This window comes from Panthera onca, chromosome F2, assembly GCF_046562875.1.
Source record: "Panthera onca isolate mPanOnc1 chromosome F2, mPanOnc1 haplotype 2, whole genome shotgun sequence".
Taxonomy (NCBI): Eukaryota; Metazoa; Chordata; class Mammalia; order Carnivora; family Felidae; genus Panthera; species Panthera onca.
In genome coordinates, this window is record NC_138356.1 from 7,694,009 (window position 1) to 7,717,944 (window position 23,936).

The following is a 23,936-nucleotide window of genomic DNA, read 5'->3' on the forward strand; positions in this document are numbered from 1 at the left end:
TGGGGTGTCTTGGGGTGCTGTTAGTGTTTAATTTTTTGCGTGGATGTGTGCATTGAGTGTTGTGGCTTTTAATTCGTATACTTTATAACTAGTTAATAGTTGATTTTAAAACTTCATTTGTATGTGTATGCACATGTAGATATTGCGATGCATAGTTTATTTAGATACTATAGCTACTGAGAGGCGTATCCCGACGGTGGAGAGCACACATTCTGGAGGCAGACTGCCTGGGGCTGAGTCCGGGCTTCGTCCCTCACTAGACGCTGACCTTGGGCAAGTAGTTGAACTCTGTGTGTCTCTGTCTCTTGAACTGTGAAATAAGACAATGAGTAGTACTTACTTCATGGGTTATTCTGAGGATTAAATGTATGAACAACAGAAGGCTTTGTGTATAGTGAAGACTATATTAACTTTTATTATTGCTACTAATGGTAGCCTGAAATGTTACGGTACATTTAAGAAGTCTTCTTCAGATTTATGTCGACTGTCTCATTGAGGAGGGCAAAAATTATATCACCCGCTTGTGTATGTCTCACAAGGTATAGGGTAGGACTTTGCATATAAAAAAGTAGGTGGTAATTTTTTGAAGTAGTAATAGTAATAAAAGAAAGTTCTGATTAGTCACGATGGGACAGGTCCAGGTAAGATTCGTTGTCTTGGTAAGAAGTTTGTTTTCAAAATGCATTAAAAGTAGCATCAAAGGGAGCTAAAAGGAAAAGGTACGTGTACAGATCATGTCAAATTGAGATGAGAAAATAATTTGCTTTTAAGAAATCACGGTGAAGTGAAGTTTTGTCAGGTTAGGCTTATTCTAGGACCTAAAAAGCTCGCTGCCGTGTTACTATGAAGGAAAGACAAAAGCTCTGTTGAGTGTCTGTGCCCGCACATAAAATTGGCAAACCTGCTAGGCACCGTTCAGAACTGCATCTGCCACGTTTCCTGTGGAAGTGTTTCTCCCGGGTTCCCCACTGCACCCTCTTCGGCAAACCGGCAACCCGAGAATCATTTTTGATTCCTCCTTTTTCTCCCTGCCTTCTGCCCCCTCCACATCTTTTAACTAAGCTCCGCCAATTCTACTTCATTAACGCCACTAACTCTGGAAGGGCCATTCAATTCAAATTTTCGTGGTTGTCTCTAGAAGCTACTGCTAGCATATGACCACACGTCTTAACTTACAGTGCCTAAACCGTTGATTACATTTATTTCTATACTACTTTTTTTGCCTTCTGCTTGATTTTGAGTTTTTTGAAGCCTGGTGTTATGTTTTATTCGTCTTTCCCCTCTTTACTGGTACAGTGCTTCATAGTATGGAAGTTTAATTGATGACCATTGATTGAACGGAAGAATCAAAATCAGTGAAACGATTTTGAGCAAAACCCTTGAAAAGGAATGAGGAGAGCTTAAAAAGGACTTTGCAAGAAAGAAGCATGTTTATTCGGAATGCAAACCAAAGAGAAAGGAAGAAGAAAAGAGAAGGTAGCTGTGTATAGAAAGAAAATGGACACGTGGTAAAATGAGTTGGGGATCACATGGGGGAAATTATTAGAAAGAGGCAGAAATAAGAAATTGAATAGGGAGACACAGTATGCTGCCTTCTCTACACGGTGTCGCGGCAGAGGGGTATGACTTTTGCATTATTTTCGTGGTGGATGGAAACTGGCACTGTCTTGCCTTCACGCCAAGGCTCCACTGCGCACAGATTGGCGATTCGCAGGACAGCTACCGAGAGGTGAGACTGGAGGCTGGGGTGTGGACCAAACAGAGCAGTTGGCAGAAATCCCTACCTGCTCTAGCCTCTCGTTTCCGAACATTATTCTGAGGCTGCCCTTGGAGAGGAGGGAAGGAAGCCCCGAATACTGAAAGGGCCAATGTTGAGGGACTGTGGCAGGTGTTGAAGGTTGGGTGCTGTGGAAGGTCCCAGTACGGCAGTCACAGGGGGCTGTCGCAGGTAAAAGGAAGCAGTCAGGGGCTTATCTAAAGGGGCAAGCCGGCCACATGAAGGCGGCCAGGTCATTACCGATGCTAGTTGACATGGTCTACAAATAGAAGTGACAGAAGGAAACACGGAAGAAACATTGTGATTTTGAACATGTTGAAGGAGCTAAATTACTGACGCGGAAAATGCTTTGGACAGAGGACGCAACAGATTTCCAAAATCAACTTTTTTTTTTTTCCCAGTGAAACATTAATCAACAAAACCTGTGCAGGTTTGGGACCGACTTCGGCTACATCCTCGAGGCTTTTTTTTTCTTCCCCCTGCCCGTTTTTAAAAAGAGAAGCTACTTACCACATTATTCTTTCAACCTGAACACAGTTATATCTGTAGATACCTAATGTCAAATAGAATAATGCAAAGCTTAGGGAAAGCCCTACCTTTTCAGCCAACTTTATAAAACTCCAGAATATTTAGGAGTTATTGGAGTATCTTATAACAAAGAAAATAGACTCCTGGGCTCACCCCAGAGATTCTCATCCAGTAGGTATTGAGTTATCAGAAATATGCTTTTAAAAAAATATATATTTTTTATATATAAATATAATATAAATATATAACATATACAATATATATTATATATGAATATAAATATGTAACATGTATTAAACAAATCTAAATATATAACATATATAAATATATAACATATATTAAATAACTATATATAATTTTATTATATATAAATATTTTTATTTATATAAGTAGTTTAGGAGATTCTGATTCATCTGGTGCTCAAAGCAATCACTAACAAGCACTTTAAAAATTTTTTTAATGTTTATTTATTTTTGAGAGAAAGAGAGAGAGACAGAGCACAAGTGGGGGGAGGGGCAGAGAGAGAGGGAGACACAGAATCGGAAGCAGGCTCCAGGCTCTGAGCTGTCAGCACAGAGCCCGACGTGAGGCTCGAGCTCACGAACCTGAGATCATGACCTGAGCCGAAGCTGGACGCTGAACAGACTGAGCCACCCAGGTGCCCCTACAAGCACTCCTTTCTATGTAAGGGTTCTTTGCTGAGGGGCTGCTATGTGCCAGGCACCTTGCCAGAGGCTGGGTGTGCAAACGGGAAGAAGATGCAGGGGGTCTCTGCCCCCCCAGACAGGGCCTAGTAGGGGCAGACACATATGAAATAAACAAGTGTAATAAAATATGAAGCAGAGTCCAGAAGTGACCCTCGGAGTGCTGTTGAACATATGGCAGGAGTACTTAGCATAGTTCAGAAGAACGTGGAGTTGTCCCAAGAAAAGATGAAAATGGGGTAGGCTAGGGGTGAGAGCTATGTTTTGGTGGTATTTGGAAATCTTGACGGTTTGCTCTGACCGATGGGATTAGACTGCTTGAAACTGCATTTAGGGAGGTCGAAGGGGCAGGCATACCTCCAAGATCTCGCAGGTTCTCTTCCAGAAGACTGCAATAAAGCAAATACTGCAAGACAGTGAGTCAAATGCATTTTTGGGCTTACCAATGCAGAGAAAAGTTCTTGTCTACACTACACTGTAGTTTATCAAGTCTGCTATAATATAGCATTATGTCTAAGAAAACAATGTATGTACCTTAACTAAAAAATAGTGCTAAAAAGTGCTAACCATCATTTGAAGTTTCACTGAGTAGTAGCTGCTGATCACAGATCACCATGATGCGTATAATAATAATGAAAAAATTTGAACTATTGTGAGCATTACCAAAACGCGACACAGAGACGAGAAGGGAGCGAATGCTGTTGGGGAAATGGCGCAGAGAGATGTGCTCCGTGCAGGGTTGCTAGAAACCTTCCGTTTGTAAAAACCGTGGTGTCTGCAAAGTGCAGAAAGCAAAGCACAATAAAATGAGGTTTGCCTGTAATTACTTTAACATTCTTTTTAAATTATTTAAATATCCTTCCTGTGTTCTGCACACTCTTTTCATTAAAAGAAGAAACATGCCATGATGGGGTACTTAGGCTATGTTTTCCTTTCTTCTCTTGCAAAATTCGTGTCTTATAAAGCCACGCAAAGTGAATCGTAGAGCGTTCCCGATACCGTTGTTCTGCTTGTATGTCAGCACCCCTCCTCATCCCCCAAAGTAGACATCCTGAGTTTTTTTGTTTATCATTTCTCGGTTTGTTCATCTTTGCTTTTACTCCATTAATTGCGTAGCCATCCTTGAAAATACTTTGGATGGTTTTTGCGCTTTGTATAAATTGTGTTGTGCCGTATGAGGTCTTACGTGGTTTGATTTTTTTTTTTTTTCATTCAAGATCGTGTTTCTAAGATTCATTCACTTTCTTGTGTGGTGCTGTAGATAATTTTTTCGTGACTGTAATATCTTATTGCCTGATGACACATAATGAATTCGCTCATCTCCTGTTAATGGCTGCGTTGTTTCCAGTCTGGCTGTCGCAGACTGACGCGAGCACTCTTGTGCACGGAAGCAAGAGGTCCTCCAGGGTGGTGATTCCCCCGTGGGGTTGATTGTGCCTCCCTAGGGGCATGTGGCAATTTCAGGAGAGTGGTTTTGGTTGTCACGCTGGGAAGGAGGGGCTACCAGTACCTGGTAAGTGGAGGCCTGGGATGCCGCTAACCGTCCTACCATGCACAGGACAACCCTACAGCAAAGAATTGTCAGGTCCGACGTCTCAATATTGCTGAGGCTGAGAAGTCCTGCTCCAGAGCAAAGTTAACTGCTGGGTCAAAAACTATGATTATAGTCAGCTTTTAAAATAGGCCAGTTTTTCAAAAAGTGTTTTTATTAAGCTTTCCCGACAGTATAAAGAATTTCTTTTGTGTCATAATCTCACAAACACCTGGTACACTGAATTTGTACAGTAATAAGGTACAATGTGTAAGTTATCTCACTGTGGTCTTAATTCGCATTTCCCTGATTCTTACAAAGTGTGAGTTAGCTTGCTTCCTTCTTTCCTGCCTCCCTTCCTCCCTCTCAGTCTCTCTCTTTCACCCTCCCTCCCTTCTTTCCTTCCTTCCTCCCTCCCTTCTTTCCTTCCTTCCTCCCTCCCTTCCCCCCCCCATTTCTCTCCCTTCCTTCCTTCTTTCCTTCCTTCCTTCCTTCCTTTCTTCCTTCTTCCCTCCTGCCCTCCCTCCCTTCCTCCCCCCCTCATTGTGTCTCACCCCCTTTCTTCTTTCCTTCCTCCCTCCCTCTTTCTTCCCTTCCCTTCCCTTCCCTTCCCTTCCCTTCCCTTCCCTTCCCCTCCCCTCCCTTCCCTCCTCTTGAATTTCCTCTTCTGTAGAAATACATGTTCTTATCCATAATATTTATGGTAAAGGCAAAGGAGGTCTTGTTTAAAAAATGCTCAGGGCACCTGGGTGGCTTGGTTGGTTAAGTGTCCAACTTTGGCTCAGGTCACGATCTTATGGCTCATGGATTGGAGCCATAAGCTAACAGCACATAAGCTGTCTGTGCTGGCAGCTCAGAGCCTGGAGCCTGCTTCGGATTCTTTGTCTCCCTCTCTCTCTCTCTGCCCCGCCCCACGCATGCTCTGTCTCTCTGTCTCTCTGTCTCAAAAATAAAAACATTAAAAACATTTTTTTTAACTGCTCAAAAAGGGTTTTAAAAAGATAGAAGCTTTTTGCACCCTAAGGCAGCAGGTGCCAAAGTGAACAGTTAGGATGGATCTTCTGTAGCCAGTCACTGGGGACCCAGGGTCCTTGCATTTTGTCATTACGCCACAACCTTGATCTCTTCCTCTTCCGAGTGGTCAGAGCTGGTCCCGGCACAGAGAAGAGAGAAAATCCCTGACAACAGTATCCTTGAAGCAAGTGAGGTAGAAACTGCCCCCACTACTTCTGGTCACATGAGATATTAGTTACACGATTAGCTCCGGCTGCAAAGCCATCTGAGAAATGTGGCTCCAGCTTGTGGTGCTTGACGAAGGGGACAGCAACGAGCAGTTACTACCACAGTATCTTGTTCAGGGTGTGGTATATTTTGATGAGCTGAAATTCCTAATTTTAATGTCTTTCCACTTAGCAATAGGGTATTTTTTTCTAGTGATCAGATTTTATACCTTAAGAAAGACTGGGGCGCCTGGGTGGCTCAGTCGGTTAAGCGTCCGACTTCAGCTCAGGTCACGATCTCGCGGTCCGTGAGTTCGAGCCCCGCATCGGGCTCTGTGCTGACGGCTCAGAGCCTGGAGCCTGCTTCCGATTCTGTGTCTCCCTCTGTCTCTGCCCCTCCCCCGTTCATGCTCTGTCTCTCTCTGTCTCAAAAATAAATAAACGTTAAAAAAAAAATTTAATAAAAAAAAAAGAAAGACTTCACTACTCATGGGGTATTCTATAGATAGATAGATAAATAGATAGATAATTGATAAATAGATGTTCATATATATATGTATCTATATATTTATATATAGATACACATATATAAAGTCTTGTCTTTAAGATTTAGATATTTAATCCAGGGGCGCCTGGGTGGCTCAGTCGGTTAAGCGTCCGACTTCAGCTCAAGTCACGATCTCGCGGTCCGTGAGTTCGAGCCCCGCGTCGGGCTCTGGGCTGATGGCTCAGAGCCTGGAGCCTGCTTCCGATTCTGTGTCTCCCTCTGTCTCTGCCCCTCCCCCATTCATGCTCTCTCTCTCTCTCTCTCTGTCTCAAAAATAAATAAAACGTTAAAAAAAAATAGATATTTAATCCACCTGTAGTTGATTTCTGTGTGTGACATAAAGATATAATTCACTTTGGTTTTTCCCACGTGGATAAGCAGTTGTACCATAATGATTTATCACCTGTTCTACCTTTTCCTGTGTGTTCTACAAAGCCACCTTTCGGATATAGGCAGTTTTTGCTTTGCATGGTTTCTGTATGCACAATTATCAGTGAAAGTGATTGACTGATTGATTGATTGATTGATTTTTAATGTTTATTTACTCTTGAGAGAGGGGTGGGGGGGCGCAGAGAGAGAAGGACGCACAGAACCTGTCAGCACAGAGCCCAGCGCGGGGCCCGAACTCACAGACCGCGAGATCATGACCTGAGCCAAGGTTGGACCCTTAACCGACTGAGCCACCCAGGCGCCCCTCAGTGACAATGACTTCAACAACACAAGTCCCTGAGCAACATAGTTGAAATTTCAGTTACCATGGTAATCTAAGTGCAATTACATCAACTACACCCTTCACTGCCAGCTCTTCAGTCCACAAATCACCGTGTACGTAACGGATGTGGGTCCTGATCCAACACCAGTCACTTCCTGTCTTTCACAGTCTGTTACACCATTCGGGCACAGACAGCAGAGGCTGTAGTTGTACTGACTCCTCATCTCCCAGTGACATGCGCATCTGACATTTCCTAAAAATGTACAGTTCCCAGATACAAGCACATCAAAGCAATACCAGTGGTAATGCTGGGATGGACGTTCAAAACAAACATACATGGAGTTAAAGAAGAACTATCTGCCTGCGGGAATGTTGGCCCTGTCACCATCGGAGACTTTAGATGAGCAGCTGAAGGGACTTGGGACCATAAATCAGGGTGACAGAAAGGTTGAACATGTCCCGGAGGAGGTGATGTTGGTAAAAACTTACCACGAGAGGAACTCTCGGATATTTTATGACTTTGGAAGCACAGAGGGTAGAACATGGGAAGCCAATGGAAACTTAGATAGGAGTTAGGCAGTTTGCCAGGGCGTAGAAAAGACACGCGCTGTTTATTGTCAGTTATATGACGAGAGAAAGAAGGCAAGCACCATGCAGAGCACTCTCGATAAGGTGTTTTTTTGTTTTTGTTTTATAACAAAGAAATACACCTTGTAATTCTCTGTTTCTAATATTTTCATACAGTGTACTAAATATTAGTCTTGATTTTTTTTTTTCCATTTTCCTACTCGTTTCTAACCAACAGTAAGGGAGTTTTCGATGTTTTGGCAAAAACGTTTAGCAAGTGAACAGTCATCATTTTACTGATGACGATGGTGTTCCCAGCGAGCCGTCCTTCATAGCACATCTGCACCAGAAGTAAAGCACAGACTTCCTGCAATGAGTTTGTGTAGATGTGTAGGTCAAGCCCAAGGCCTTTCTCCCATTCCATCAGTCAATTTGTCTATGCCAGCACCAATTCTGTATTGTCTTAATTAGTATAGATTTATAATAAATGTTGGTAATTGGAAGGATGAATCACTTACCTTACTCTGATTCAGGAGCGTCAGGATATTCTTGGGCCTCACACATCCGTACACATTTTATCATTCGCTTGTCAATTTTCTTGTAAAACCCTGTGGTGGGTTTGATTTAATTATATTCAGATTTTAGATTAGCTTGAGAGAAACTGACATCTCTATAATTTCTGCACTCTCGCGAGTATAGAATAGCTCTTTATTTATGTCTTCTTGGCTGTTATTCTTGAAATTCGGATAATATTTCTATAAATTACACTACAGCTGTTTTTAGATTTATCCCTACGTTCTTAAATTTTTATAGCAATGCAACATGGTAGCTTTTGTTGAATTATGCTTCTCAGCTCTTCCTTTCTGGTCAATAGAAATGTAATGGACTTTTACATATTTATTTTGTAACTTTTTTTTTTTTTCATCTCTCACTATATTCTGTAACTTCTTGGGGTTCTTAATTCAGAAAGTCACCTTATACATAATGACAGTTCTGTTTCTTCCTTTCCAACACTTACTACTTTTCATTCCCCCTTCTTCCTTACTTCTTTTTTCTTTATTTAATTGCATTGACAAATGCAGTCGTCCTTGATAATTTCTAGATTTTCACCACCAAGAGCGATGATTATTGTGCCTTTACATCATGATTTAAATATATCAATCTTCTCTAAATGATGCAGTGAAATACATTTAAGTGAATTTATTTAGTTTTGCTCTTGGCCTTGAAATACTTTTAAAGAATTTAGAGAGTTTGTGTCCCTGATAGGGAATCTTCTCTTTTCCTCTGCTTCTACTGCTCTGAATACTCTGAATACTCACGCTTTCATTTCTCTTCTGGTATAATTTGGTGCATAGTTTTGTACCCAACTTTTGAACGTTTGGAAAGTCTATGAATAAAATCACCACGTAGTACATTGTACGCTAAAGGATCAAAGTGATCTCCTTTGTCAATTTAAACAGGTAATGGACGGTTCCTTGAGAGTGTTGTTGTTAAGTCTGAAGAGGAAGATGGCAATCAGGACGTGCCGTTTCTTAATTCCTCATTATGCAAAATATTGTTCCCCTCTGTCCAATTCATTTCAGCCGGGTCATCAGCAAGCTCCGCCCCTGGCCCTGCCCATCCGCCTGGTCTCATCAGTCCCTCCTTTAATACAGAGCTGAAGGCCTTCCCTCCTCAGCACGCTGTTCCTTATCAGCACTAGAAATTCTCTCTTTATTTGTTCTATTTAATATTTTTCTCTTCTGGAATATGCAACGGAAAGAAAAACTGGATTAGGATTTAGAAAAGAGGTTCTTGATTTGTTTCTCAAATGCTTGCTCTGTTGCCGCTGGTTCTGCAAACCTGGGTGCTACTCTCAACTTTCCCTGAGGTTCAATTCCTTCATCTGTAAAACAGGAATGATACCTGGTCCTCTGAGCTCATCGGAACCATTTAAGCTCAAATGAAGTTTGGTATATGAGCAGTGAACTCTAAAGCATTATTCTGATGTGGTGTAGGGATAATATAAATTAGGGGAATCAAGTTGCAAGGGCGGGTCTGTAACTCACAGGCCATGTATAGGTGTATCACTTCCACTCTCTGATCCTCGGTTTTCAAATTTTTATTTATTTACTTTAATTAAATTTTAGTTAGTTAATATACAGTGCAATATTGGTTTCAGGAGTAGCTTTCAGTGATTCATCACTTACATGCAACGCCCAGTGCTCATCTCAACAAGTGCTCTCCTAAATAATACCCATCACCCATCAAGCCCATCTCCCACCCACCTCCCTCCTTCAACCCAGTTTGTTCTGTATCATTAAGTCTCTTGTGCTTTGTTTCCCTCCCTTCTCTTCCCCACCTTCCCATATGGTCATCTGTTTTGTTTCTTAAATTCCACAGATAAGTGAAATCCTATGGTGTTTGTCTTTCTCTGACTTATTTCACTTAGCATGATACACTCTAGCTCCATCCATGTCTTTGCAAATGGCAAGATTTCATTCATTTTGATGGCCAAGTAATATTCCATTGTGTATATATACTGCATCTTCTTTGTCCATTTATAAGTCAGTGGCCATCTGGGCTCTCTCCATAGTTGGGCTATTATTGATAATGCTGCTATAAACATTGAGGTGTATGTGCCCTTTTGAATCTGAATTTTTTTATCCCTTGGGCAAACATCTAATAATGCTAGTTGTAGGGTAGTTCTAGTTTAGTCTCTTGAGAAACCTCCATAGTGTTTTCCAGTGGCTGCACCAGTTTTCATTCCCACCAACAGTGCATGAAGGTTCCCCTTTCTCCGCGTCCTCACCAAGACCTTTTGTTTCTTGTGTTGTTAGTTTTAGCCATTCTGACAGGTGTGAGGTGGTATCTCATCAGGGTTTTGATTTGTATTTCCCTCTTGATGAGTGATGTTGAGCATCTTTTCATTTGTCTGTTAGCCATCTGAATGTCTTATTTGGAAAAATGCCTATTCATGTCTTCTGCCCGTTTCTTAACCGGATTATTTGTTTTTTGGGGTGTTGAGTTTGCTCAATTCTTTGTAGATTTTGGATACTAACCCTTTAACAGATACGCAGTTTGCAAATATCTTCTCCCATTCTGTAGGCTGCCTTTTAGTGTTGTTGATTGTTTCCTTCATTGTTCAGAAGATTTTTATTTTGATGCAGTCCCAATAGTTCATGTTTATTCTTGTTGCCCTTGGCCTTCAGCAACGTGTCCAGTAAGAAGTTGCTCCTGCCGATGTCAAAGATGTTCCTGCCTGTGTTCTTCTCTAGGATATTGATGGTTTCCTGTCTCACATTTAGGTCTTTCATCCATTCTGAATTTATTTTTCTGTATGGTATAAGCACATGGTCCAGGTTCATTCTTGTCCATGATGCTGTCCAGTTTTCCCAACACCATTTGTTGAAGAGACCATCTTTTTTTCTTACTGGATATTCTTTGCTGCTTTGTCGAAGGTTAGTTGACCATATAGTTGTGCTTATTTCTGGGTTTTCTATTCTGTTCCATGATACTGTTTTTGTGCCAGTATCATAGCTTGAAATCTGGAATCTCGATTCCTTCATTTTTGTTTTCTCTTTTTAAGGGTTGCTTTGGCTATTCAGGGTCTCTTGTGGTTCCACACAAATTTTAGGATTATTTGTTCTAGCTCTGTGAAAAATGCTGGTGGTATTTTGATAAGGAATGCATTAAATGTGTAGATTGCTTTGGGTAGTATAGACATTTTAACAATGTTTGTTTTTCCAATCCATCAGCATGGGATTCTTTTCCATTTCTTTGTGTCCTCCTCAATTTCTTTCACAAGTGTTCTACAGCTTTGAGAGTATATTATTTTACAATTTCTTTCACAAGTGTTCTACAGCTTTGAGAGTATATTATTTTACCTATTTGGTCAGGTTTATTTATGGGTATCTAATTTTTTTGGTGCAGTTGCAAATGGGATCAATTCCTTGATTTCTTTTTCCGCTGATTTATTATTGGTACATAGAAATGGAACAGGTTGGGGGACCTGGGTGGCTCAGTCGGTTAAGCGTCTGCCTTCAGCTCAGGTCATGATTTTGTAGTCTGTGAGTTTGAGCCCTGTGAGTTCTGTGCTGACAGCTCAGAACCTGGAGCCCACTTCAGATTCTGTGTCTCCCTCCCTCTCTCTCTGCCCCTCCCCTGCTTGTGCTCTGTCTCTCTCAAAACTAAATAAGCATTAAAAAAAATAAATGGAACAGATTTATGCAGGTTGATTTTATATCCTGAAACTGCTGAATTCATGTAGTAGTTCTAGCAGGTTTTTTGGGGTGAGTATTTCGGGTTTTCTACATAAAGTATCATGGCATCTGCCAATAGTGAAAGTTTGACTTCTTGTCAATTTGGATGCCTCTTTGTTGTTGTTGTTGTTGTTGTTGTTGTTGTTGTTGTCTGATTGGTGAGGCTAAGACTTCTAGTACTATGTTAAATAGTAATGGTGAGTGGACATCCCTGTCTTGTTCCTGACCATAGGGGAAAGGCTCTCAGTTTTTCCCCACTGAGGATGATATTAGCCGTGGGTCTCTTGTGTATGGCCTTTATAACATTGAGGCATGTTCCCTCTGTCACTACTTTGTTGCGGGTTTTTATCAAGAATGGATGCTTTTTCTGCATCTATTAACAGGGTCATACGGTCCTCATCCTTTCTTTTACTAAAGTGGTGTATCACATTGATTGATTTGTGAACGTTGAACTAGTTCTTTAGCCCAGAAATAAATCCTACTTGATCCTGGTGAATAATTATTTTAATGTATAGTTGAACGCAGTTTGCTAGTATCTTGTTGATAATTTTTGCATCCATGTTCATTGGAAATAGTGACCTGTGCTTCTCCTTTTTAGCGGGGTCTTTGGTTTTGGAATCAAGTTAATACCTGGCTTCATAGCATGAGTTTGGAAGTTTTCCTTCCGTTTCTATTTTTTGGAACACCTTCAAGAGAATAGGTGTGAACTCTTCCTTAACTGTTTGGTAGAATTCCCCTGGAAAGCCATCTGACCCTGGACTCTTGTTTGTTGAGAGATGTTTTGATGACTGATTCAGTTTCATTGCTAGTTATGGGTCTGTTCAAATTTTCTATTTCTTCCTAGATCACTTTTGGATTTTGGTAGTTTATGGGTTTCTAGAAACGTGTCTATTTCTTCCAGATTGCCTAGATTTTTTGGCATATAATTGTCCATAGTATTTTCTTATAATTATTTGTATTTCTGTGTTGTTGGTTATGATCTCTCCTCTTTCATTTGTGATTTTATCTCTTTGGGTCCTTTCTCTTTTCTTTTTGATAAGTCTGGCTAGGGGTTTGTCAATTTTGTTAATTCTCTCAAAGAACCAGCTGTGAGTTTCATTGATCTGTTCTATTGGGTTTTTTTGGTTCCATATCATTTATTTATGCTCTAATCCTTATTATTTCCCTTCTTCTGCTGGCTTTAGGCCTTATTTTATTTGCTGTTCCTTTTCTAGGTCCATTAGGTGTAAGGTTAGGTTGTGCATTTGGGACCTTTCTTGCTCTTGAGATAGGCCTGAATTGCAATATATTTTCCTCTTAGGACTGCCTTTGCTGCATTCTGAAGGATTTGGACTAACATTTTTTCATTCTCCTTGTCTTCCATATGTTTTTTTTTTAATTTCTTTTTTAATTTCCTGGTTAACCCATTCAATATTTAGTAGTATGTTCTGTAATCCCCAAGTATTTGAGGGCTTTCCAAATTTTTCTCTTACGGTTGACTTCAAGTTTCATAGCGTTGTGGTCTGAAAGTATACATGGTATGATCTCAGTCTTTTTGTACTTGTTGAGGGCTGATTTGTGACCCAGTTTGTGGCCTGCTCTGGAGAATGTTCCATGTGCTCTCGAAAAGGATAGGATGAAATGTTTTAAATACAACTGTTAAGTCCATCCAGACCAGTGTGTCATTCAAAGCCATTGTTTCCCTGTTGATTTTCTGCTTAGATGATGTGTCCATTGTTGTAAGTGAGCTGTTCAAGTCCCCTACTATTATTGCATTATTATAAATGAGTTTCTTTATGTTTGTTATTAATTGATTTATATGTTTGGGTGTTTCAAGTTGGGGGCATAAATATTTACAATTGTTAGATCTTCTTGATGGATAGACCCCTTAATTATGACATAATGCCCTTCTTCATCTCTTGTTACTGTCTTTGGTCTAAAATATAGGTTTTTGGATATAAATATGGCCACTCCAGCTTTCTTTTGACGTCCATTAGCACGATAGATGGCGGGTGCCATCAAATTGGCATGTTCACCCGTATAGGAACAGTAACAGTGGCTGAGGGTAGCACGATAGATGGTTCTGCATCCCCTGACTTTCCATCTGAGGTTTCTTTAGGTCTGAAATGAATCTATTATAGGTAGCATATCGATGGATTATTTTTTATACATTCTGGTAACTTGGGTCTTTTAATTGGAGCATTTAGTCCATTTATATTTAGAGTGATTATTGAAAGGTTTGTCTTATTGCCATTGTGTTACCTATAGAGGTGGTATTTCTGGTGATGTTCTCTGGTCCTTTCTATTCTTTGTTGATTTTGTTTCTTTTTTTGTTTTTTATGTCCTAAGGGCCATGGTAGAGACCTATATGAGAGCTCAGGTGAAAGTAGATGTCATTGTGATTGCAGGTTCCTTGAATCTGAAGAACTCATGCATTGTGTTTGTCCATCTGTTCATCCATTTATGCATGCAGAAACATTGCCTGCCTTCCGGGTGTTGGACCCTGTGCCAAGTCCTGGATATATAGAGATAAAAAATGAAGCATCCTTGTTTGAAGGAGCTCCCGCTTAATGCTAGGCTAAGTCAGGAGGGATGCGGTACTAAGTGAAGCCAGAGAGCTGGGTGTGCTCTGAGCTTACCAGGTGTTTTGGCGTCACCGTCTCCTAAAGTGTTGGACACGCTTTCAGAAACAGAGAAACATGTCGGTTGACTGAGTGGACTTTACCTTACGATAGTCAGATTCCGGGAAATATCGATTCTTTTGAAACTTAATCAGGAGTTGCATTCTGTATGAACAAAATGTGAACACTCCTGTGATCTGCTATTTGTTTGTTTTCTTAATACACATCCATTTAAAATGCATGCGCATCACAGTAGTCATCGCCATTGTATAACATTCAAGCTCCGGAGAGAGACCCTATATTTTTACTTTTTGCAAGATTTTTTTTTATTATTAATGGGGAATGAAAAGAGCAATGATTGAAGTTTTTCAGAACTGGCTTTGAATTATAACTCCTTCCCTGACTAGCTCTGGAAGCTTCAGTTTATTCTTACGTAAACGAGCGATAATAACACCTATTTTGCAGGGTTGTTTGAAGGCTTCACACAGTGTACATAAAGTAACTGCAAAAGTGTCTCGCGGTTATTAGAAGCTCCATGATGATAAATGTTATGGTGATAGAAGCAGTTTTGAATTAAAGAAATCTTTAGATACAGAGCCACACATGCAAATGAAGTAGAAAAGCTCACTTTTATTTCTAGATCATATGGCAAGTATTTAGAAGTCTCCAAATAATCTACTAACTTTTATCTTTAAAAATCTAGAGGGGTGCCTGGGTGGCTCAGTCGGTTAAGCGTCCGACTTCAGCTCAGGTCATGATCTCGCGGTCCGTGAGTTCGAGCCCCGCGTCGGGCTCTGTGCTGATGGCTCAGAGCCTGGAGCCTGCTTCCGATTCTGTGCCTCCCTCTCTCTCTGCCCCTCCCCCTTTCATGCTCTGTCTCTCTCTGTCTCAAAAATAAATAAACATTAAAAAAAAATCTAGAAACGCATTGTCCAATATGGTCGCCACTAGCTACATACATCTAATACATATAAATTGATTAAAATCAAATAAGACTAAAAATTCAGCTCCTGGGTTATACTAGCTACATTTCAAGTGCTCAGTAGTCACAGCTGGTTAGTGGCTACTCTATTGGCCATGCAACATTTGGTTCTCTATCACATCTAGGTATTTGGTATCATATGAAGATACATTTAATATTATATAACATGCTTTTATTGCTCTATATGCTATGGTAACTACGGAAGAACACGAGGAGCAAATAAAAGATTTTTATTTTCACAAATGTGTCACATTTGAAAAATCAAGAATCATCCAGAACAGATGATCATAGTCCTATACTCCTCAGAGCTGAAATTATTTTTACCGGCAATACAAAGGAGTAAAAGTCAAGGTGGAAGTGACTTGTTTCTTTAGGGCCTGCCAGCATTTTAGAATAATTACAAGCCTTGGAAATTGGATTTGTAAGGAACAAAATAATACAAATGAAGGCACTAAAATGTTTTACTGCATTAAACCACATCATATTAAATACTGCACACAGATACACCATTGCCCTCTGATCAACTGAACTGTAAGAGTGTTAACAGTTTCCCTGTTCATTCATACTGAGGGCTCTCAGTTCCATAAATGAGAAAAGAGGGACATTTTCTTGCTGTTATTCCTTTATAGGTGAAGGAACCATAATAACATCGTAGTCCTGTAGCTCATCGACAGATGAGAAAAATGTCACCCGCGGAGATTAAGTGATGTGCGCAAGGCATAGACGAGTCAACGAGTGGGGTCACAGTCAGAGAGTGGGGTCTCTTGGTCCCTTGGACACTTTGGGGAATTTTAATTTAGTGTCTCTCAATCTCCTGTTCTCATTTTGTCAGCGAGATTTTATGTGTTACCCTCCAAGGAAGAGGTCCCTGTGCAAATTACTCAGTTCATTACAAAACCGATTTGTCAGAAATTCTACTGAGATTTGGAGTGTTTAGAAAACCCAGGTTTTGCTCCTTTTGCCAGCACAGCTTTGCCCTTTAAACTCAAGTCTCCTTCTACTTTGAAGAAGAGAAAGTCCTCTGGAGAGGAAATTATTTAGGGCTTTATCGGGGAATAGAAACAAGCAAACATAGAGGGTGTTTATTCTGTTGTGGGCCCGCTAAGGTTTACACACCTGTCTTCACTTGGGAGACAATCAGGGAGTGCCCAACCCCAGCATGTAGCTCACTTCTACCAAGGAATGGGTTCCACTGGGTGGTCAGAGCTTCTGATCTCACAGCTGAAAGTGGAAGCTGGAAGCCCGTGATCAGGACGCCCACAGGGTGGGGTTCTGACAACGGCCCTCCCCAAGTTGCACATTGCCTACTTGCTATGTTCTTGCAGGGTGGAAGGAGCAAGGGATCTCTCTAGGGCCTCGTTTCTAACAGCATTAATCCCATCTGGGATGGACCTCGTGACTTGAAGCACCTCCCAGAAAAATTCATCAGATGAGTTGGGGTGCGAAGGGGGACAAGCAGTCACGTCTTTCATATTTCTTAAAATGATAAATATTAGGGGCGCCCGAGTGGCTCAGTCGGTTGAGCGTCCGACTTCGGCTCAGGTCATGATCTCACGGTTCGTGGCTTCGAGCCCCGCATCAGGCTCTGAGCAGACAGCTGACAGCTCAGAGCCCGGAACCTGTCTCGGATTCTGTGTCTCCCTCTCTCTCTGGCCCTCCCCCCACTCATGCTCTATCTCACTCTCAAAAATAAATAAACATTTAGAAAAGTGATAAATATGAATTTCACCTTTTTTATTTTTACTGTTTTTACATGCACGGCTTGTGTTAGGTTTCTCTTAAAGAGTGCTCTTCTCGAGTCTGAGGTATACCTACCAGTCACATGAAAGGAGAGAAATAAAAGCTTCCACTAAGGGGATCTTAAAGGAGAAATTTTACAGATTTGATGATATATTAGAATACACGTAAAGTTACCATAGGACCTTCCTAAAATCTCACATTTTAGGATGAATCAACGTAACCTTGCAACTAGAGCGTAGGACAAAGGTTTGCTGAAGTCACGCTCCTAAAGATCATTCGGTGCGGCTTGGAATCTTAAATGCTTTTTAAAATGTCTGCGCTTCTCCCGGAAGGCTTCTTTAAATCCTTTTCATGTTTTATTTTCAGCACTAAGTAATGTGCCTTCTTTCAATTCTCTCCTATGAATTATCTTCTCTCTTCCCACGGCAGATGGTTTGATGAGCACCAAGATGATGGCAGGACCGCACGAGAGTTGTTCGCACAAAGTGGCTACAGTGCAGGAGAGACGGAGCCTGTGGCCTCCCGGGGCCAGCGTTCCACCATGCCTCCAAAAGGCTTTTGATCTGGGGGTGATCGTGTGTTTGCCCCTTCCTTCTACTGGAGCAAACACCTGGGGAGGGTCGACTTGTACCGGACACGTCCTTCGCTTTTGAGAACTTCAACGGTTGGGAGAAGAATCAGCCGACAGCCAACCAAGATCAGCCTATGGCAGCCGGGGTAGGTACGCACGTTGTTTCTTCTTATGGGCGACACGGGTGAGGGAGATAAGAATACACTTAGTATGATGAGCACTGGAGAATGTATGGAATTGTTGAATCACTATATTGTGTATCTGAAACTAGTATAATACTGTGTGTATAGTGGGATTAAAAGTTTAAAAAATATTGTTTCTTCTTCTCATTCTTTTTTCAGAAAGTCTGACACCTGCTGTTTACTGAACTGTTTAGGTGGCCTTAGTAGGAGGTACCTGAAGAGGTACATAACATTTAATTACTGTAAAACACTTTATACAACGTACATTCGTTTTAAAGTGGAAGTCCTATTCTTAGATAATGGTATGTCTCTCTCGGTATTGGTGGTAATATAAAGAAGAAAATGGGCAATGAAAACAACTGATTGGGTTAAATCACATTGTCACTGCACGTCACGCTGATTCTCATCGACTTGGTCTTTTGAGAGCTGGTCACTGGGGCCGTGGTGGACAGTCGGCGAGTGCCACGCAGGGGACACATATGAAGGTGGATGTCTTCTACCCATGTGTCGCTTTCCTCAGTTAGCCTCAAATACTTGTGAACTCGGTGGCACAGGCAGCTTCTTTTAACCCTTCCGATTGTCACAGGAGATAAAACCCATCTGCCAGTGTAGGAGAGGCTATGGCCTGGCGTCGATATCAAAGGGACCTGTGTTGGAATCTAGATTCTGCCAAGGTGAAGTGGATAGTATTAATCGCATTTTGCAGACGAGGGAGCTGAGACTTAGAGAGGTTTGCCTGAGCTCAGAGAATGCAATAAATAGGACAGCGGAATTTGAACCCAGTGGTCTTTACTCCACAGCACCCCCCCCCCCATACACATGGCAGCCCTGTTCCAACTGGCCTTCCTCCACACGTGTTTAGGTATCCGTGAGATCACACAGATGCTCCCAAACAGATCTCGCACCACCTTCGTGTTCTTGTCATCTGCAGGTGCCACCTGTACCATTACACATGTCACTTTGTTCTCCCTTAACCTCTTTTTATATCAGGTTGCTTGGTGTTGGGGAGAACTTAGCCCCGGTCTAAACTATGTTCATAATGGCCATGAAATCATTGACATTGTCATGCTTTTTCCTAAAACACGTTAGGGGCGCCTGGGTGGCTCAGTCGGTTAAGCGTCCGACTTCAGCTCAGGTCACGATCTTGCGGTCCGTGAGTTTCAGCCCCTCGTCGGGCTCTGGGCTGACGGCTCAGAGCCTGGAGCCTGCTTCCGATTCTGTGTCTCCCTCTCTCTCTCTGGCCCTCCCCCGTTCATGCTCTGTCTCTCTCTGTCTCAAAAATAAATAAACATTAAAAAAAAATTAAAAAAAACACGTTAAAATGAATTTATATCTAACAGAAATTTTAGGTTAGTCTATATGCTACCTAAAATCATCTTATAAACCCTCAGTGGTCCTGGTATATACTGATCAGTAAATACTGTTTCAGTAAATAGAAGCCGTTTTTGTCGTCGTTTACTTTTTACCAACCTGTGACTAAGGACTAATCTAGTCCTTAGAAATGGTACGTTTTACATCAAAGTTTGAAAATACATCAAGAATAGAGCTTTGGTGATTTGAAGTTACAAGCAGGGTTTTTTTTTTTGCCCCCCTAACGTGGTCGACAGGCCATCTTAGGGGTAAGAATAGTTGATAGGTTCCGCAGGCTGACGGGAAAGTGTGATGAACCACCTGTAGTCCCTTCCTAACACTATTGCCCTTGTGCGCAGCACCAGGCAGATGGTGAATAAACACACTCATTGATTAAGCAGAGTCGTTAAGCGCTCGTTTGTGCCAGACACAGTCAGGCACTGGGGATAAACGGGCAAACAGCTCAGTCATTTTCCCTGCCCTCAGAGGGGCTTCTGTCATAGTGGGGAACTGAGGGAATAATGCATAATTAAACGTAGATCAGTACCGCTCGTTGCTAAATTGCAAGCTCATTGGAGGTAGAGATCATTCTGTGCTCCTCTGTATATTTAGTTCTTGGCACGCTGCCTGACTCATAGTAAGTGCTCCGTGTCGATTAAATGCATGAATCATCCCTGCCTGAAATTCCAATACACCTTTTAAGTGATCAGAATGTTACACGATACCTGATCCAGCTCATATTTGCACGGAGTAAGTACTTACAAATAATCACACCCGACTCCTCTCTTTTTACAAACTTTCCTATGACAATATATTGTAATACTGAACGTGATCCTGCCTCTTTGCCCCCACCACGCAGATGGGAGCTGGGATGTGTCCCAATTCTATCCAGCTGCCTATTTACAACCTTCTCCAGAGAGCGGAGGTGGTGTGAATACTGATTTGATCCATTTTGTGTCGACTCTTGTTTACCTCTCATAGGTGTCCATTTTCCCGGACATGGTCCAGACGCCCGGCTCCCTCGGTCTGACCCCTTTACCTAATGGGTACATCCTGAAAACTGGGAAAAGGGGAGAGAAACCATATTTATTTCTGAGTTTGGTGAAAAGGCAAAAAATTACCAGAGTACCTAGCACAAAGAAGGCAAATAGATTCTTAAAGGTTTTGTGGAAAGAAGTGTGTGTTGCCTGTGGCGAGAATGATGTAAGCCCCTAATCCAGAAGCCTGCCATTTGTATTTCTTGGAAAGGTTGGAGAATGGAAAAGAAGTACAAAAACAGAGACCAAAACCAGAGTGTGGCTCATTTCATGGGGCACCACAATTGTCTAGCACGATCCTGGCATTTTCTCACGTTTTCCTGTTTCTTGGATAAAGTCAGGAGGGAGTGAAGAACACTTCTATCTGATGGGATAAATCTTATATTTTAAGCAGCAAACTATAATAATGGCTCCATGATGATGTGGGTGGCCTTCGGGGTCTAATGTGTTTTCATATAAGCTCATCGAGCTGACTCAGGTGAATATTTAAGTGATGCGTTTGTTATATCAAAGGAGAATACAACTTCTTTGTGACTCTAGGTAATACGGTATCTTGGAGAGCTAAGTTAATTGTTCTTTAATAGGGAGAAAGGCTTTCCAGAAAGCCCGCCAGGGTTAGATTTATTTCACAGTTATCAGCACTGATAATACTTTTGAATTGTTGCATTTTAAACTACTAGAAACAGAGAAGCACAGCAAAGTAGGGCCCCCTTCGTGATGGTGTTTTTAAAAAGGAGGTTCATTGTAATTCCCTCAAGCAGTGGGAATAAAGTATAGTAAGCAAAGACTCTCAAGTTCAGAAATTAATCTTGACTCTCTACCACAAGGAGTCTGAAGTCCTAGGAGTGGAACGTCAGTTCCCTGGGCTTTCTCCCGGCCTCTGTGGCAGAGAGGGCTGAATACCAGTTAAACTGATGACCGAGTTTACAAATGTGTAAACAAATGAGTATAAAGTAAACATTAACATTTGCAAGCTCAGCCCTATCGACGATTGAAACCTTGCAGATTCACCATTCTCTGGGCCTTTTACCTCTGTTGTTTTGTTTGCTTGAAAGGTAACTTCCCTCCTTGCCTGCAAGACTCCTACTCATTTTCTCAGCCCAAGCTTGAAGTTCTCAGCATCAGTCAGCATTAAATCATCCCATCCTCTGTGCCCATATGACTTTGTCCTTCCTCTCTGATGGTAATTATTTTCATGGCGGGCATGTGTCCTAGTTTACAAGCGCAGAAGTGTGACAGACGGGACGCTTTTTATTTTCTCTACATCAATGGAATGTCTGATTTCAAGTCTCTATTACACCGACTGGTAGAGAAATTCTTCTTAAGCATAATTGTGGCACGTTCTCCTACCCAAGGGGCAACAGAATCCTGCAAGCTAACGCTCTGTTTGGAAGAAAATACTTCTCCCTGTCTGCCATTGTCCCTGCTGAGGAACGTTCTCTCTCTGCTTCTGGGCCACTCACGAAGGGCTAGAATTTGGGGCAAGGCTGGAAACCTGAGTGTCCCAGGTCCCCCCCTTCCTAGGCTGCTGGGTGGCCCTCTCCTGGGGGGTCTCTCCTTACACATCTCCTTGCATCTCCTTGGGGGTCTCTCCTTACACAATGCTGACAAACCCCATAGGGATCCCGTGGCGTGGGGTCCACGGATCTTTCTTTCTGGTCGAGGAAAATCTCTCCTCCTTACCCTGTCACTTCTCAAAAACTCTTTCCCTTTCTCCTTTTGTAGCACAACCAGTGTAAGCTCACTTACACATTTTGGCTTTTATAGGAGACATATTGCTACCGATAACAACATGGTGATAGCAGAGAAAAGAATCTTTCCCCTCTGTTCTTACTCAAATTAACAAAGAGAAGGAAACATACAGTCTCCAATTCCAATAAAAGCATGATATAGTGAAAATCTGCCCAAAGCAGATAAAACAGGAACTTGAAGGGCCAAGCGGTGGCAAATTTTAGAAACTGCCAACCAAAAAAATCCACTTACAGAGGGTGCACACCCTCCTAGGAAGTAAAAAGCTATATTTTTAATTTATGACTGCTCAAGCAGGCACATACATGAAGTCTGGTGGCTTAAAGGGTGGTGGGGCTGAGGTCAAGCCGAAGCTGCATAGAGAATGTCACGTTCAGGAAGTGTCGAATCTCCACAAATAATTTGTCAAAGAAAATGGACGGTGCACAGTAAAACCAGAGATTTATATAAAAATAAAGAAACACTGAGGAGTCATAACTAATAACAGATGGCAGACCTAGAACTGCAAGGCCTTCAGATACTGGGATTGTTGATGCCGATTATAAAAACATCTAGAGTGCTATATTTAAAAATAAGCAACAGGTTTGAGAGTTTCTGCCTAAATGGAAAATATAAAATTAACCTAGCATATTGAAAAAAAAAATAAGACTTGTGGAATTTAAAAAATGCAATGCCTAAAATTTAAGTCTCAGTGTGTGGGTTTAACAGCAATGTGGGCTCAGGTGAAAAGAGAATTTGTTAACTGGAGTATATAGACCAGAAGGAATTTTCTGGAATGTAGCGGAGAAGAACGAAGGGATGATATGTATGAATGAGAGGTTAACAGACTTTCAGAATAAAATAAGCTCTAAGATGTCGACTCAGATTTCTAAAGAGAACACAAAGAATGTTATAGAGGCAATACTTGAAGCGATAATGGTCGAGAAGTTTCCAGAAAAGTTTAAAGATACCACTTCACAGATACTTCACTTTCCAGAAGATCAGTACATCTTAAACAGAATACATTAAAAGAAATCGACATCGAGGAAAAACAGTAAAAACTTCCTACTACGAAAAACATTCAGAACATTCAAAAAGGAGCCTGAGAGAAAAGTTTACCTTCAAGGAAACAGAAGGTGAACTCATGGATGATGTCTCAAGAATAACAAAGCAAATCAGAGAATGGAGGGATATCCTCAGAATTCTGCAAAATAATGGCAATCTAGACTTCTCGAACCAGGGGAAATATAGTTCTAGGATGAGGCCAAAATAAACATGTTTTCAAACACAACACACACTCATACACACACAAATTCTGAGAGTTGGCCCCTAGTCCTTCACCAACGGAACTTCTGAAGCGGGTACTTGAGGCAGAAGAAACATGACCCTATATAGCAGGACTGACACGCAAGGAGGAACGACAGTCACAGGAAGTGGCCGATAGGTCAGCAAATCTAAAATAACATTGATTACATGCATATAGTGATACTGAGTTAAAGATAAAATGAGATAGGATGTAAATTGGAAACAATACATAACATGTAAGTCTATATGTTGGGGAGGGGGTGAGTGAAGCACTGTATTCTTTTTTTTTTTTTTAATTTTTTTTTTTTAACGTTTTATTTATTTTTGAGACAGAGATAGACAGAGCATGAACGGGGGAGGGGCAGAGAGAGAGGGAGACACAGAATCGGAAGCAGTCTCCAGGCTCTGAGCCATCAGCCCAGAGCCCGACGCGGGGCTCGAACTCACGGTCTGCGAGATCGTGACCTGAGCCGAAGTCGGACGTTTAACCGACTGAGCCACCCAGGAGCCCCTGAAGCACTGTATTCTAAAGCCCTATGTTTTCTAGAAGGAGGATAGAGGTATTAGATTAAGTTTGTGTGTTTGAACTTCTAGTGTAACCACTGAGAGAGAGA